This window comes from Scomber scombrus, chromosome 4, assembly GCF_963691925.1.
Source record: "Scomber scombrus chromosome 4, fScoSco1.1, whole genome shotgun sequence".
In the NCBI taxonomy this organism is placed as follows: Eukaryota; Metazoa; Chordata; class Actinopteri; order Scombriformes; family Scombridae; genus Scomber; species Scomber scombrus.
In genome coordinates this window covers 4,502,809-4,516,725 of record NC_084973.1, presented here as the reverse complement: position 1 = coordinate 4,516,725, position 13,917 = coordinate 4,502,809, and positions in this window count along the sequence as shown.

The window sequence follows — 13,917 nt, the reverse complement described above, 5'->3', positions numbered from 1 at the left end:
GAGATTTGAGACAGCCTCGCGTTACGTTTTATCTCCGGGGGAGAAAGCGAGCGCTCGGGCTCGGCGACACTCCCATCCTTCAAGGTGTTCTTGTTCCATCTGCCGGAGGGTCCAGCGGGAATACTTCTCTCTGAGCTCCTTCCTCAGTCCCAGCGAGCAGCCTTTCATGTCAGACAGGATACCAGACAGGAATCCCAGCTAGCACTCGGCTTCACTTAAGACTTACATGTTGACAGAGAGAAAGAGGAGTGTTCTCTTATCTCTGAATGGTCTCGTTTTTTTTTTTCTTAGACAGCCCAGACTCAGATGCCAAACTCAAAACACATGCAGCATGGTAGAGGGTGGATCAAGAGGTACATACTGTAGTTACAGCAGTAGGGAAAGTACTGTCCAATACGTCTGCCGTAAAGTTCTGTACTATGGTTATAGTATGGTTGGTATCTAACTAATTCAGTCACTCTTCTGTTGTATGTTCATATGTAAAATACTGAATGAAATAAAATTGCACACTGCCAGGCTTTTATGGCAATTTAAACAGTGGCATGGAATTACACCTTTCAGGTCTGACGGGGACCCAAAAAGTATTTTTCCCACACACGATCATGGAAAAAGGCGGATACATCTTTTTCACATCACAACCCCCGCAAAATTACTCATTTCAGAAGTCAGAATTCTATCACAATTTGATCAATTTGGTCTGATCACATTTGGAAAGTCTAAAAGAGCCACGTGATTTAACTGTTTTATCCCCATTAGCCATAGCCAGAGGGCTAAACTGGACATTGGCTGCCTTGGCCAGCAGAAGTCTCAAGTGAGCATGCTGTATGGGCGCATGGTGGGAATGGGGCCCGTATAGAGCGTGCCCAGTACTTTTTCATCTGGGTCATTTCTTTACAGCAGGAAGTGGCTTTTTTTAGCTTGAGTGCCATTGAGCAATTTTCATAGGAATGGAGTAATTTTCATAGGAATGAACTTGTCCCCACCTCTGACACTCTATCTAGTTCTCCTTTTACATCTATCCACAAGGGAGGAGGTTCGGGTTGTTGAATGGGTCAACAAAATGTCTGATACAGAAGATTGCTGTGTGTTTTACTTAAAACAGTCAATGTTCATCATTGTCACCGTTGTCAGTTGTTCCCCTTATGTTAACCAATCAATAATCTAACCCAACCCAAATTACAATGTCTAGCCAAGTTGTTTTCTGTGCCTAAACCTAAACAAACCATAATCATAGTGGTGTCAGAACTTTTGCAACAGTGCTTCAACAAACATGTAATTCTGTAGGAAAGTAACAAAGGATGTAGATTGTTGTTTAATTTGAAGAACTTGGAGCTTAATATGGTAAAGTATACATGGTATGGTGGTATATGGCTTAATATAAATGGCTCATTTTAAGGTAATGAAATCACAGCAAACACAATTATACTTATTTTCAGGTGATTATACACTAATAAAAAAAACACTTATGGATATTATGTTCCGTCTCTGCCAAGTACATCCACTAGATGGCACTAAATTCTACACACTACACCTTTAATTGACTTTTGATATATATTTTATACATTTTTAAAGTGCAGCTGTTCACAAAAGAACAAACAATTCAAATCTCAGACAGAAATCATCTGTCTATTTATTGAAAATGACAACTAAAAATTTAAATTAAGGAAAATAAATGCTTACTTACTCTCTTGGAAGACTAATGTACAACATTAAACCTGTTTAACTCTGCATATTACATCAGTTCTTACTCGGTAACTGATAACAGACAGACAAAGTGAACAGAGGCAAACTGCTCTACACTGTGAAGAAAAAGCATATAATGACTTTAAAGTAACAACCCTTAACCCTAGGAATGCATTAATTATCAGATTGCTTGTTTAAGGGTCACAGACATCAGTGTGTGTTTTAACTAATGATTTAACAGCAGGTTCTATTCTTATATTACAGAAAACATGTTGCTATATCCAGTATGCATCTGAGAGCACTGATCAATACACATTAGTGAGTTAAAAGAGACGAGAAGGGGTATGTTTTATACACCATATGGCAATGTTATAAGAAAAAAAACGGTCTGCTTTTGCTTTTCCATTGGACCACGTGAACTGTACATGTTTGTAAGATGCGGTTTATTTATTGATGGGTGAGTGGGTCTTGAAAGCCCCGACAGAACCTTCTACCCAGGTGTCTTTTATATGCGGGGAAGTCTGACAACACACGAGCTACTGCAAATAACAACAACAAAGTGAATGGCATAGATTTTCCATCACAGCACAACTAAAATGGACAAAATGTGAAGAGTGTGAGAGCAGAGGTAGGGGTGTGGGGGGTGGGGGGGGGGTGGGAGTGAGTGGAGAGAGTGGCATCTGTGTGGTGAGTGCAGGAAATAGGTGCGGATGACAAAAATGGCTGAGAGGAAGAAAAAAAAAAAAAGAACATGTTAGAGAAACATGGACAAAGACAGTCAGTTAGAGGACTCCATGAAAGGCTGGAACTGAATTGGCAGGAGCAGGAATCAATACAGGTGCTTCATCTGAAGCTTGGCTAAAGAGATGGCTGGACTGGAGGGAAAGCACATTGATGTCCAAGGTTGTTAAAACATTGTAGAGATGGTGAGCAGTAAGGACTATATGTCAATGAAGTGTGTGTGTGTGTGTGTGTGTGTGTGTGTGTGTGTGTGTGTGTGTGTGTGTGTGTGTGTGTGTGTGTGTGTGTGTGTGTGTGTGTGTGTGTGTGTGTGGGAGAGGTGGCCTATGAGGCCTCACCTCTCCAGTGGAGTGGTAAATCAGCCATCAGCCATGTGACAGGCTCAGTGCCCCCCTGCTCTGCCCAATGAGACATGACCCTCTCAGCCCCCTTCCCGCCCCCTCCTTGACGGAGCTTTGATATCCCTCCTCGCTCCACTGACCAACCGATGGGAGGGGGTGCACCCGCAGCATTCCTCTAAACCAGCCGGACGGAGCAGCTGAATATATCCCATCATGCAACAAAAGCCCAGAGGAGCCACATTGGCCTTTGGAAGGGAAGGGAACGGATTGGGGGGGAGAGAGGCGTTATGTTCACTCACTCACCGCCCCGCTCTCTCTCTCTCTCTCTCTCTCTATGAGACTCTCTCGGCCTGATGGAGCCGGGTCATCAGCCGAAACCGCTGCTGACCCGGCGGGAGCCAACAACTGCTTCCTGTCTGCTGGCATTAGCGTAGCCAGCGGTGAGGATAAGCTGATTGCACCATGAGGCCACGGCACACTGACCTGGCTGCAGCCGAGCTACCTGCCTCCATGTCCAGCTGGAACACCACTGTCCACAACAGCAACACACAGCACCACATCCAGTCAACAAAGACATGAACTACAGGATACATACATCCAAGACTGAGCAGAGATGTAGGAAAGTAAGAAGTAACAGCTTGTTTTAGGTGCTGATCATTTACTTTTATAATGTTCCTCTGCGGCTCTGGAGGAGCTTTGTCAGCTCTGAAAAAATGAATCTGATGATGTTATGAGGGGTATCTCAGCTTAACCTTGGAGACTACAGTTATATAGATTATATTTTGGCATGTTGTGCTTTGTATTTGATATTTAAAAGTGCAGAGAGAAAGGAAACTTGGTTATCAATCTGCATACCTCACAGCTTTGGGGTATTTGTCTCTCAACAATGGTAAATGGACAGTACATATACAGTATAGTGCTTTTGTTGTTCTTGCTTTTGTTTTTTGACCACTCAAAGCACTTTCACATTCATACACTGATGGTGCGGTCATGGGGAGCAATTTGGGGTTAAGTATCTTGCCTGAGGACACAGCAACACGTGGACTGGAGGAGCCAGGAATCGAAACCTCCGATCTTCTGATCTGCGCTAAACTGGGGGCACTGAGTCCAAGAGACATGGATGAGAGGGTGTCACAACATCCCACATCTCTGATTTGTTGAGTGGTGTCATACTCATTAATGGATGTTTCCCCGGTTGGAGAGAAAAGCTTTTACAGTTGGTTATGAATGGGGAAATTATTTGGCTGTGCCGGAGCTAGAGGTGATAGCGATAGAAAAATAGGCAAAACAAAATGGCAAGTATGGATGCCAGTGATAACATATTTATTTGATCATTGTGAAAACCATTAAAGATCCCCTCTTCATATATATTAAGACATGTAAAAATACTCAGCTTGGAACAATAATGTGTCTGATACGGTTTTTCCACAGAAAAACTAGAATCACAATGCAAAAATCATTAAAATGGCATCTGCTCCTTCCTCATTAAGAAATTAAGAGTCTATTAATATGTAAATATATAGTGCTCCATTTCAGAAATACAACTACTTCACAGAATATGTCTCCTAATTCACTGTGAAGTCCATTCTCAGTGTTTGTGTACCGGAGGCTTCAAGTTCCACATCACAACATGTGTAAGCTGAATGAATACTAGACCAGGATTGGCTTCCAAAACTATTCGTGATGTCACAAATCATAATCATAGGCCCGCCCCCTAAAAGTCAGATGTTTTATGAGCTCAGAGAAACTTGCCGCTGTCATCAGATGACATGAAATCTAGTGTTACAGATTTTGTGTTTCTTAAAGTTTTGTTATTGTGCTGTTTTCAACTTATCTGCTTACTATTTATCTATGTATGTATGTATGTATATGGATTTGTATATTTATAAAAAAAATGACTTTATTGATTGCATACCAAAATACATTTCAAATTTAAATGCTTTTTTTAAATTTTTTTTTTTTTTTTTTAAACAATGCACATACATCTCTTTTGAGCCCCCCAAATGCTACAGAAATGCAGTGACACTAAATCACTATGGCACTTTTTTAAATAGCAAAAATGTTCATGATTGTATAATGTGACATCAAGTTTTGTCATACACTGAAAATCACATGTAATAAGCCTGTAATAATATTTGTTTTCATTTTACACACAATAAACCCCAAGTTATTACCCCAAGGTAATTCAGGTACCACCATGATTGTGGTCCAGTGCTGTTTCACATGTCCATATGGTTGAATGTGAACCATGAACCTACTGCACTATTACCTGAGCTACAGTAGTTATGCAGACCATTAGACTCTGACAGTTGGCCGGAGGCAGCACTCTTCACATATCGTGGTTTGTGGCTTCGATGTAGAAAGTGGAATGTCCTGTCGCTCCATGACAGGCATGTCCAAAATATTTCATAAAGGATCATGTGGCTGAAGGTTTTCATTCCAACCGAGCAGGAGCACACCAGGCTCGACACAATTAATCAACTGATCTCAGTCTTCAGACAGCTGATTGGTTGAATCATGTGCTCATGATTGGTTGGAATAAAAACCTGCAGGCACACAGCCCTTTATGGAATAGCTTGGAAATGCCTGCTCTATGGTAACTAACTAATTAGGTTGTCGAATCAGCTGTTGCATAAGGAATAAGATAAAAAAAAAACAGTGGGATAAACACTGAGGTTTAAAGGAGTACCAGTGTAAAAGTTTAGCTCGTTCCTTTCAAGGAGGATGGCAGATGTAGATGCAGTGTGTAATCCAAATATGACTGTTTGGAACATACTTAGAGTTCAGGATGATGGAGAAGTGGCTCATATTCTATGGACCTTTTGATTTATTTTTTTTATTTTTTTATCTACATTTTTTTGCCTAAATTTCAGAGGCAAACCTTGGCTAAAGTGCTAGAGCCTTGACCTTGCCTTACCTAACTGATACTCTGTTGTCTGCTTACGGTTAAAAAACATGAGCTTGTGGTAGAGAATTCTCTGCACTTGGAAGGTACATGTAATAAATATACAGAAGAAAAGCTGACAGTGTCAGAGTTAGTGCGTTCCCAGAATTATCTAAATGATTTGGCAAATTTTAGAAGGCAGCTTTAGTTAGGAAGGCACCTGCGATGTCAGCAATGTCAGCTGCATGCGACAGAGCTGACTGAGCTGGCAGTACAGACTGTGTTGTCGTTTGCAGTATCTATGGCATCAGCATCAGAGTGAAGCCACCGGGGTGTAACTCTCTGGAGGCTCAGGAGCAGGCTGCATATGTAGCGCCTCCGACACCTAACGCCACCGGCTGCAGAGAGCGCAAACACTGCCTCCTCCTCGGCACAGTCCTCCGGGACAGCAACTCACTGTTGCACTCACACGCACTCAGCTTGCATCACTTCAGAACTGAAGTAAACCAAAACCCAGCGTCAGAGAGAGACAGGGATTAAGGAATTTACTTCCCCCAGCCAGGTGGAGATGAGACTTTTCAGAGGATTAAAAGCTCGAATTAAAAGTGCAGCGGAAGATCAAGATCTTCCTCTGTGTGAGTTGGATCTGATCTCAGACAAGCTGCATTGCAAAACTGGAAAATATTTCATGGACGGTCAGACTACTTAATCTCTGTGGATAAAAAAAACAAGCATTTCACCCTAAAATACAAGTTCGTATTACAGTATAGTCTATTTTCTGAACCTTTAGTTTTAAAGCTTAGAAAGTAAAAGTTCCTCAAAAAACAATGCTGTGGTTGTGCTTGAACTTAACCTCCAATTCCTCCATGTGGCATACTGTGAATGTTGAATGTGAAATTTAAAGATCCCACAAACTAAGACAACAGTAGGCCTGTCACAATCGACTTATCGTGCAATAATGTAATTATCAACATCATCATGTCTATATATGGACTCATATGATACATGGACATGACCATTTTTTGACCTCAGTATTTCCACACTTCACATTAGCAGCTAAGAGGCTATTCATGTCACATTGGCTAAACAAGTAGTGTCCTCCATTCCTCACTGTGTACGTCCTGAGTGGAGACTGCAGGTAAATAACTCTGTCCCCAACCATAATGACAGTCTGGGTTTTTACACAAGTACCTCCTACCCCCCCTTACATTATTACACTATTATATTATCATTATATCAGTGGAATAAAATGATCTTTAAATGACAATAATATCGTTTATCGTGATTATTTCTGAGACAATATATCGTCCAATAAAAGTAGTTATCGTGACAGGCCTGGTCCCTGTGATGATGAATCCTGATATTGAAGGTTGACTTTTTTTCAGTGTCATGTCTCAGCAATGTCAGTTGGATAAATGCCATAAAAATAGGTAGAGAACCCCCTCAGGGTGAATTGTAATTGCCATCATCAGGTCAATAATTCCTCACCGTTACTGCATATGTTGTGTTTATTGCCAATTAATGAACACATGCATGTTAACACCCTCAAGTAAGTTGGTAAATATATCTCACCCTCCCCGCCCCCTCTAACATTATTATGCTATTATATTATCATTATATCAGTGGTATAAAATGATCTTCAAATGACAATAATATTGTTTATCGCGATTATTTCTGAGACAATATATCATCCAACAAAAGTAGTTAACATGACGGGTCTAGACAAAGTTAGGTACCAGGAAGTGAACATATTGGACAAGTTAGTGACTTGCTGGTGAACATAATGGAGCATTCAGCAGCTAAAGAGTCAGATATTTTTCTCAGGAGATATGGAAACCAAACCAAAAGAGCTGAAAGAAATGTGAGTATTTTGGGCTTAGAATAATTAGGTGAACACACCTTTAAAAACACATGAATGAAAATGTTTCTTTTTGTACGTTAGATGTTTGCTTAGGTATCATGTGATCAAAGTGCATTCCATTAAGAGAAGGTGTCAGTGGACAGCCAAGGAAGATAGAAAAGGACATTCACAACCAAAAGACCCCCATCCATACACACACACACACACACACACACACACACACACACACACACACACACACACACACACACACACACACACACACACACACACACACACACACACACAAACACACACACACACACACACACACACACACACACACACACATTTAATGGCAGATCTCTAGGTGCCTGCTGGCATTAATGTATCACTGCTCTGCCCATAAAGGAATAAATGGTAATATCCATTTAGCCAGTGCATGTCAAAAGTAAGCGCTTAAATGTTGGTAATTGGATACATTTCTGTTGCAATGCAAATAAAGGCTAATTGCCACTTCCACTCCAGGCCACTGAGAAATCCTCCACCACATGGAGAAAAACAGCCCGTGTCTACGCCGTGAGGCTCCCCCTGCAAACACATAACCGCCTTCATTCCTATTCACAGCGCGCTCGCATATCTTAAACAGCTCATCGGAATTGGTCCACCGCCAAAGCCGAGTCTCTCTCCCTCTTAACAAACAAACACGACGACAATATTGCGAGTCAAGCTGTTGTTTGTTACTGGGCAGCGAGATGACGGCGGCTCTGTGACTCCCCGCATCACATACCAGTGTGTAGTGACCTGACCCCGCCGCTGAAAGGAGCGCGCGGTGGATGCTGAGGATGGGGATGCGGGGTAGGGAGGTTGGGGGGGTGGGGGGGAGGTTAGGGGGGGACATCAAACCCAGGCAGATGGGATGAAACAATGGCACGATGCGGCACGTCTGTGACAGGCCTGCACCAGCTGATCAAGGCAATGGCAATTTACTGGCGATGAGACGGGATCTCGCAAACACCAAATGTTACCAAATAGCCGAGCTTTGCTTTTAAAATGACTATAATTTGTTTCCTGACAGGATCTACGTTGCGTCGTCTTATTATCTCCTCTATGGATGTAGCGACGGTGACTGCCTTTTATTTTTTTTACCCCAACTATTGTTCTTTATTAAGTGGAACACAGAACATTACTCAGTGACATGTCAACTCCTGCAATTTACTATGTAGGATATGTTGTCTACATCCACTTAGCTAATTAAGACAGTCACAGCAGTGTAGATTTCAGGGCAGATCAAACAGTACTGTGTTGATATGGGAAACAGAGGAAGACTAGTCTCCACCAACTCTGTTATATCATAATCCCTGTTCCTTGAGTCTGATTAAAACATTTCAACAAGAGCTTGGGCTGCCTAGCGTGGTAGCGCCGTAGAGAGGCTTGGTGTAGAAATATCACAGCTCCCTCATTAGTGAGAGGGGATTTCATTTGGAATATCTCACCGAGCACTTTGAGAGAAGCGGCTGTATTTACATTTAAAAGATCCAAAGTGGCCGTCTGAAGCTAGCTACCTCTTTTCCTTAATTGCTGGCTTCAGTTGTCCATGAATACATCCTCTTTATTACCGGCTCTCATTACCGGACGGCACCGAGGAAAAAGTCTCCTCTGTCTCCATCTCCATCTCCACCCCCCCCCCCCCCCCCCCTCTTCTTCCTCTCTCTCTTTCTCCCTCTCTCTCTCTCTGTCTTCCTCTCCAGCAGGGCAGGTCTCCACATCAGAGTTCTCCCAGTGGCCAAAAGACACAAACAATCGAGAGGGATTAGACTGTAATCCTGTTTTTACTTTCATCTGCCACATATTCAAAAGGAGAAGCTCTGTGAAGCATGGAATTCTTGAAGGATGTGCTCCATGGAAAAAGAAAATAAGGGGAAAGCACGGTAAACAATGCAACGGGATGGGGGGATTACAAGTTTTAAATGACAAGAAGACAATGAGCTTGACAAGGAACGTGGACTTAGTCTGTACTGAATAAATCTCGGCTTGTCATTAGGTTTACAGTGAAGAACGTGAACAATGTGAGGTCACTTCAATGAAGATGCACATTAACCCTTTGAATGTCTTTCTTTATTTACAGATGTATGGCACAGTCACTACATTTTTTTAGCCAGGAATTTTAAAGTTCAGCTTATACTTATTGTGGTCTCATCTAATTTTTAACATTCATCAAAATTGACCCAATTTAGTTTAACTGTTTATAAAGTATAAGGTATTCTTTGTTAGACCTTCTAAGCCAACTAAATTCCAACATATTACCACAGGTTTTACACACATGTTTTTGGAAGTTATGATCAATAGACGTCATTTAACCCTTACATACTGTTCAAGTACAATTTGACCCATTTTGACATTGGACAGCTGTGAAAACACACCAAATGCAGTTTTTTCACTCTGAAAATGTTCTTAATGTGGCCCAAAATATAAAAAATAAAATAATTATTTTTATGATGTAGCAGTGAAGACTGATGGCTCTAATGGTTATACAATAAACCCCACAGTTCCATTAAGTTCTTGTTATTTTCACTTTACATAAAATACATTTACATCATTATTGTTATGTTATATTTTCATGTCTTAGGTAAAATAGGACATGATAGGAGTGTGATAGTAGCTGTTTTTGGTGTAAAAGCTAGAAAATAGTGTTAATATGTAGAATATTAACAGTATTTAAGGGTAAAATGAAACTATACCTCATTTTTATTTTAAATGACCCAAGGACAACAGCAGGGCTAGGTGAGCTATTTTTAGTGTTTTTTTTTGTTTGTGCTATTGTTTATCTTTTTTTAAATGATAATAAATATCAATAAAATGCAAAAGCCACCAGGGCCTGTCAACTTCCTGTCCCCAACCATCCAGGATCAAGCACTGAACCTGGGGGGCCAACGGGGCCTTCTCTGCAGACGCTCCCCTCCCTTCCCCTCTGGAGCTCTTTCACACAACAACATCTGTGACTGCTCTAATCTGTCTGTGTTTAACAAGTCACTCAAAACTCACATTTTTAAGAACTGTGTTCATTCCTGTGCTCTATAAACAAAAGGTATTATTATTCAGATTGCTCTCTTTTGGATGCTGAGGGTGAACAACCTGTTTTCTCTGGTTGGAGGACCCTCACACAACAAAAAAACATTCAAGAAGGAAATTATTTAAAAAAAAAAAAAAAAAAAAAGAAAGAATGTATTTGGAATCCAAACAATTCAGTTGTAGATATTTGTTCTCAGTGTCATGGGAGAGGATTAGGGTTAGGGTTAGGTTAAGTACTATCGCTGGAAAGAGTAAGTTGTACTGATTCTAGCTATAGAATAAAGATAAAGATTTTCATGCAAATTGTGTCAAAGGAGTTCAGAAAGAAGTCTTAGAAGATGACACAACATTTGAGGCTTCTCTGTAGACTGTAGCGGCCACAGTAGCATCAAACTACAGCTGAAATGCAGCTGAGCAGTTGTTGTAATTCTTGCAGGGCCCCTAAGAGTTCAATACTGAGTAATCCAAGCTGCTGTGTATCACTGCTCTCCTGCCTGCAGGTCCCAGAGGGGAGATTGAGACTGCCATATCAACACAGGAATGACCTTGTTTTCCTCTGGGTCTCCCTCCCATACCCCCCCCACCTCCCCTCATACTACTGCAACACACAAACACATTACAGCCTGGACAACCCACACCTGACCTGTGTCACTCAACACGAGCAACACATGCGCACACACACACACACACACACACACACACACACACACACACACACACACACACACACACACACACACACACACACACACACACACACACACACACACACACACACACACAGCGGCTTGAACTGATCCGGTACTGGCATGGAGGGAGGTCTTTGTAATGTCCTGATGTTCAGGAAGGAAGGTTTAGAGGAGGGGTATTCAATTCAAATTCACTGAGGTCACGGCATTTCAAAATAAAACGCATTACAGAAAGCTTTTGATTGTGCTTCTTAAATAAAGTGCTTAATTTTCGATCTTATCTGCCACCTCTCCGTCTCTCCTCTTTTCTCCATGTGCATCTCACTGACAGTCCAGTCTCTCCGCATGTCCGAATGCATGGATTTGATTGGCTGATTAGATCATCACATGAGAAGATTAGCTATGCACAGTGGTCTGTGACTTTCTGAGGGCCGCTCCACTTTTACCGTAATAGCAGGAGAAGCTGCGCCCCCTTAAAATATAAAATGCTTGGACAAAATGTAACAACCCTCAATATTTCATCAGTTACAGGTCTGGGTCCGGATAGGACGGCATCTGGGTCCGGATCCGGACCGCAGTCCATCTACTGTGACGTGACGCTTCTGCTTAATTTGGAATAAACAGAGGAAGAACAGGTTAGGTGTTATGAGCAGTAATGGGAAGTAAGAAGTGGTAACTGCTGCAGAGACACTTCACAGGCAGAGAAAAGAGTGGGAGAAAAGGCCTCTACTATTACACACCAAAGACGATAAACAAACTCATAAAGCAGAAATATAACTGATGTTTACTTTAAGCGTAAAACATGTCATCGTTAAGTGTAAATTATAGGAACGTGCGGCTCATTCAGACACAAGAAATATGATTTAAACCAAACCGAGCGTGAAAAAAACAAAGAAAAATGTGCGAAGTGGCTCGGAGGCCGTGTTCCATGTGGCGAATGTGTGTAGAAATTACATCTGTATCATTTATCACATTCTTTAGAGAGAATGGCACAGGCTGTGTTGTCTAGCTGTCAACACTTTGCTCAGCCTAAAGCCCCGGGATTACATAGGAGCTGATGGCTTGTCTGTCAGAAAGAGAGAAAACCTGAACGCACCCAGCAGCCTGAGGAAGAGGAGGAGATGGTCGAGTATGTATCCGATTTCCGAGTTTAACCGCAAGAGCATCAGGTAAAATTAAAGTTTGCTGTAGTTTCCTGATGAAGTTTTTCAGCTGTTACGTTTCTTACGTTTTGTTCACCATTCATCCCCCCTGCATCTGTCTGCTGTGCGTCACTCTCTAAGGGACGATTTCCTCAACGAGACCCGACAGGTGACTTGATGTAAAGGGTTCGGGTTACCAGCAAAGCATTACACAACTTCCTTTGACTCCAATTCCATTTGCATCATCAAGCTTAAACTCAAACAAGACTGTCTGATAAGTGTTAGAAACTGTAACGTGTATAATAACTTCATTGCATGAATTTGTGCAACGTTTGTGTAATAAGCCTCATAGCTAAATGCCTTTGACCCTCTATAATATATTACTGCACACTCATGCTGTATAAACACACTCATACCAACATATAATCACACTTATATGTTAATGTAAACACATCTGCTGTTTTAATCCTGATGATTCTTTCTTTCATCACCTCAATGATTGTACTGTAATTACTGTTTGAACCTAACCAGTGACAAGGGCTGCAAATATATTATTTAAGTATGTACTATGCACTATAAGTATATACTATATTACTATAAGTACAGTGTTTATCTTTATGGTCCTGGTTAAGCCTTACATACTGTTCAGGGTCATATTTGACCCATTTTTACATGTGAAAGCTGTAAAAACACCATAAAACATATATTTTAGCCAGACTTTTCCTAATGTGACCCACAGTTTACAAAAATGGAAATGAATGAAGTTTTGTGACTTCTATAGTGGAACGATTCAAACTCAGGTGTGATGTCATTCCCAGCTCCGACTTCCAACTTCTGTGGGAAATGGAGCGCAGCGTAATTACGAGTCGGAATATGAAAAGCATGTAAGGGTTAACTAAGGAAATCAATAAGTATCTGCAATGCTTAAATTAATTAATTGGCTTCCACAGCAATACAGATTCAACTTCAAAATCTAACTAATAGCATTTAATGGTTTTGGTATGATGTCCAGTCAGAGCTGCCAGGTCATCAATTCTAACTGGACAGAGAACAAGATCAGGTGAGGTGCTTTTAGTCATGTTGGTCCTGCCTGTTGACTTAACATCAGTTATATATGTTGTGTTATTAACTCTAAATGAAGAGATGTTCAATGTTTTCAGGCTTGTGATCAGTTACAGTGAAAGTTTCCGGTTTTGGTTTGTGTCTGTGGTGAATAAAATGCTTTGTCAGCACATTTAGGTGTTTTTCTCTTATTTTCTGCCTTTTCTCTTATAAAACATATGCTAATTACAGGTTATATAATACCATATACATCTGACATACAGTACAGTACAATGAGTTACTTGTATTAAAATGTGCTGTGTAAACAACATTGCCTGGCCTTGCCTTCACCAATGGGAGCACAGTGAATTCTAGGTTAGTTCCCACTACTATTACACTGGCTCAAATATAGGAGAGTTCTATGAAACAGACCATTCTAAAAAATTATTAGTATTACTATTAAGAGAAAAAGCTTTAAGGTTGA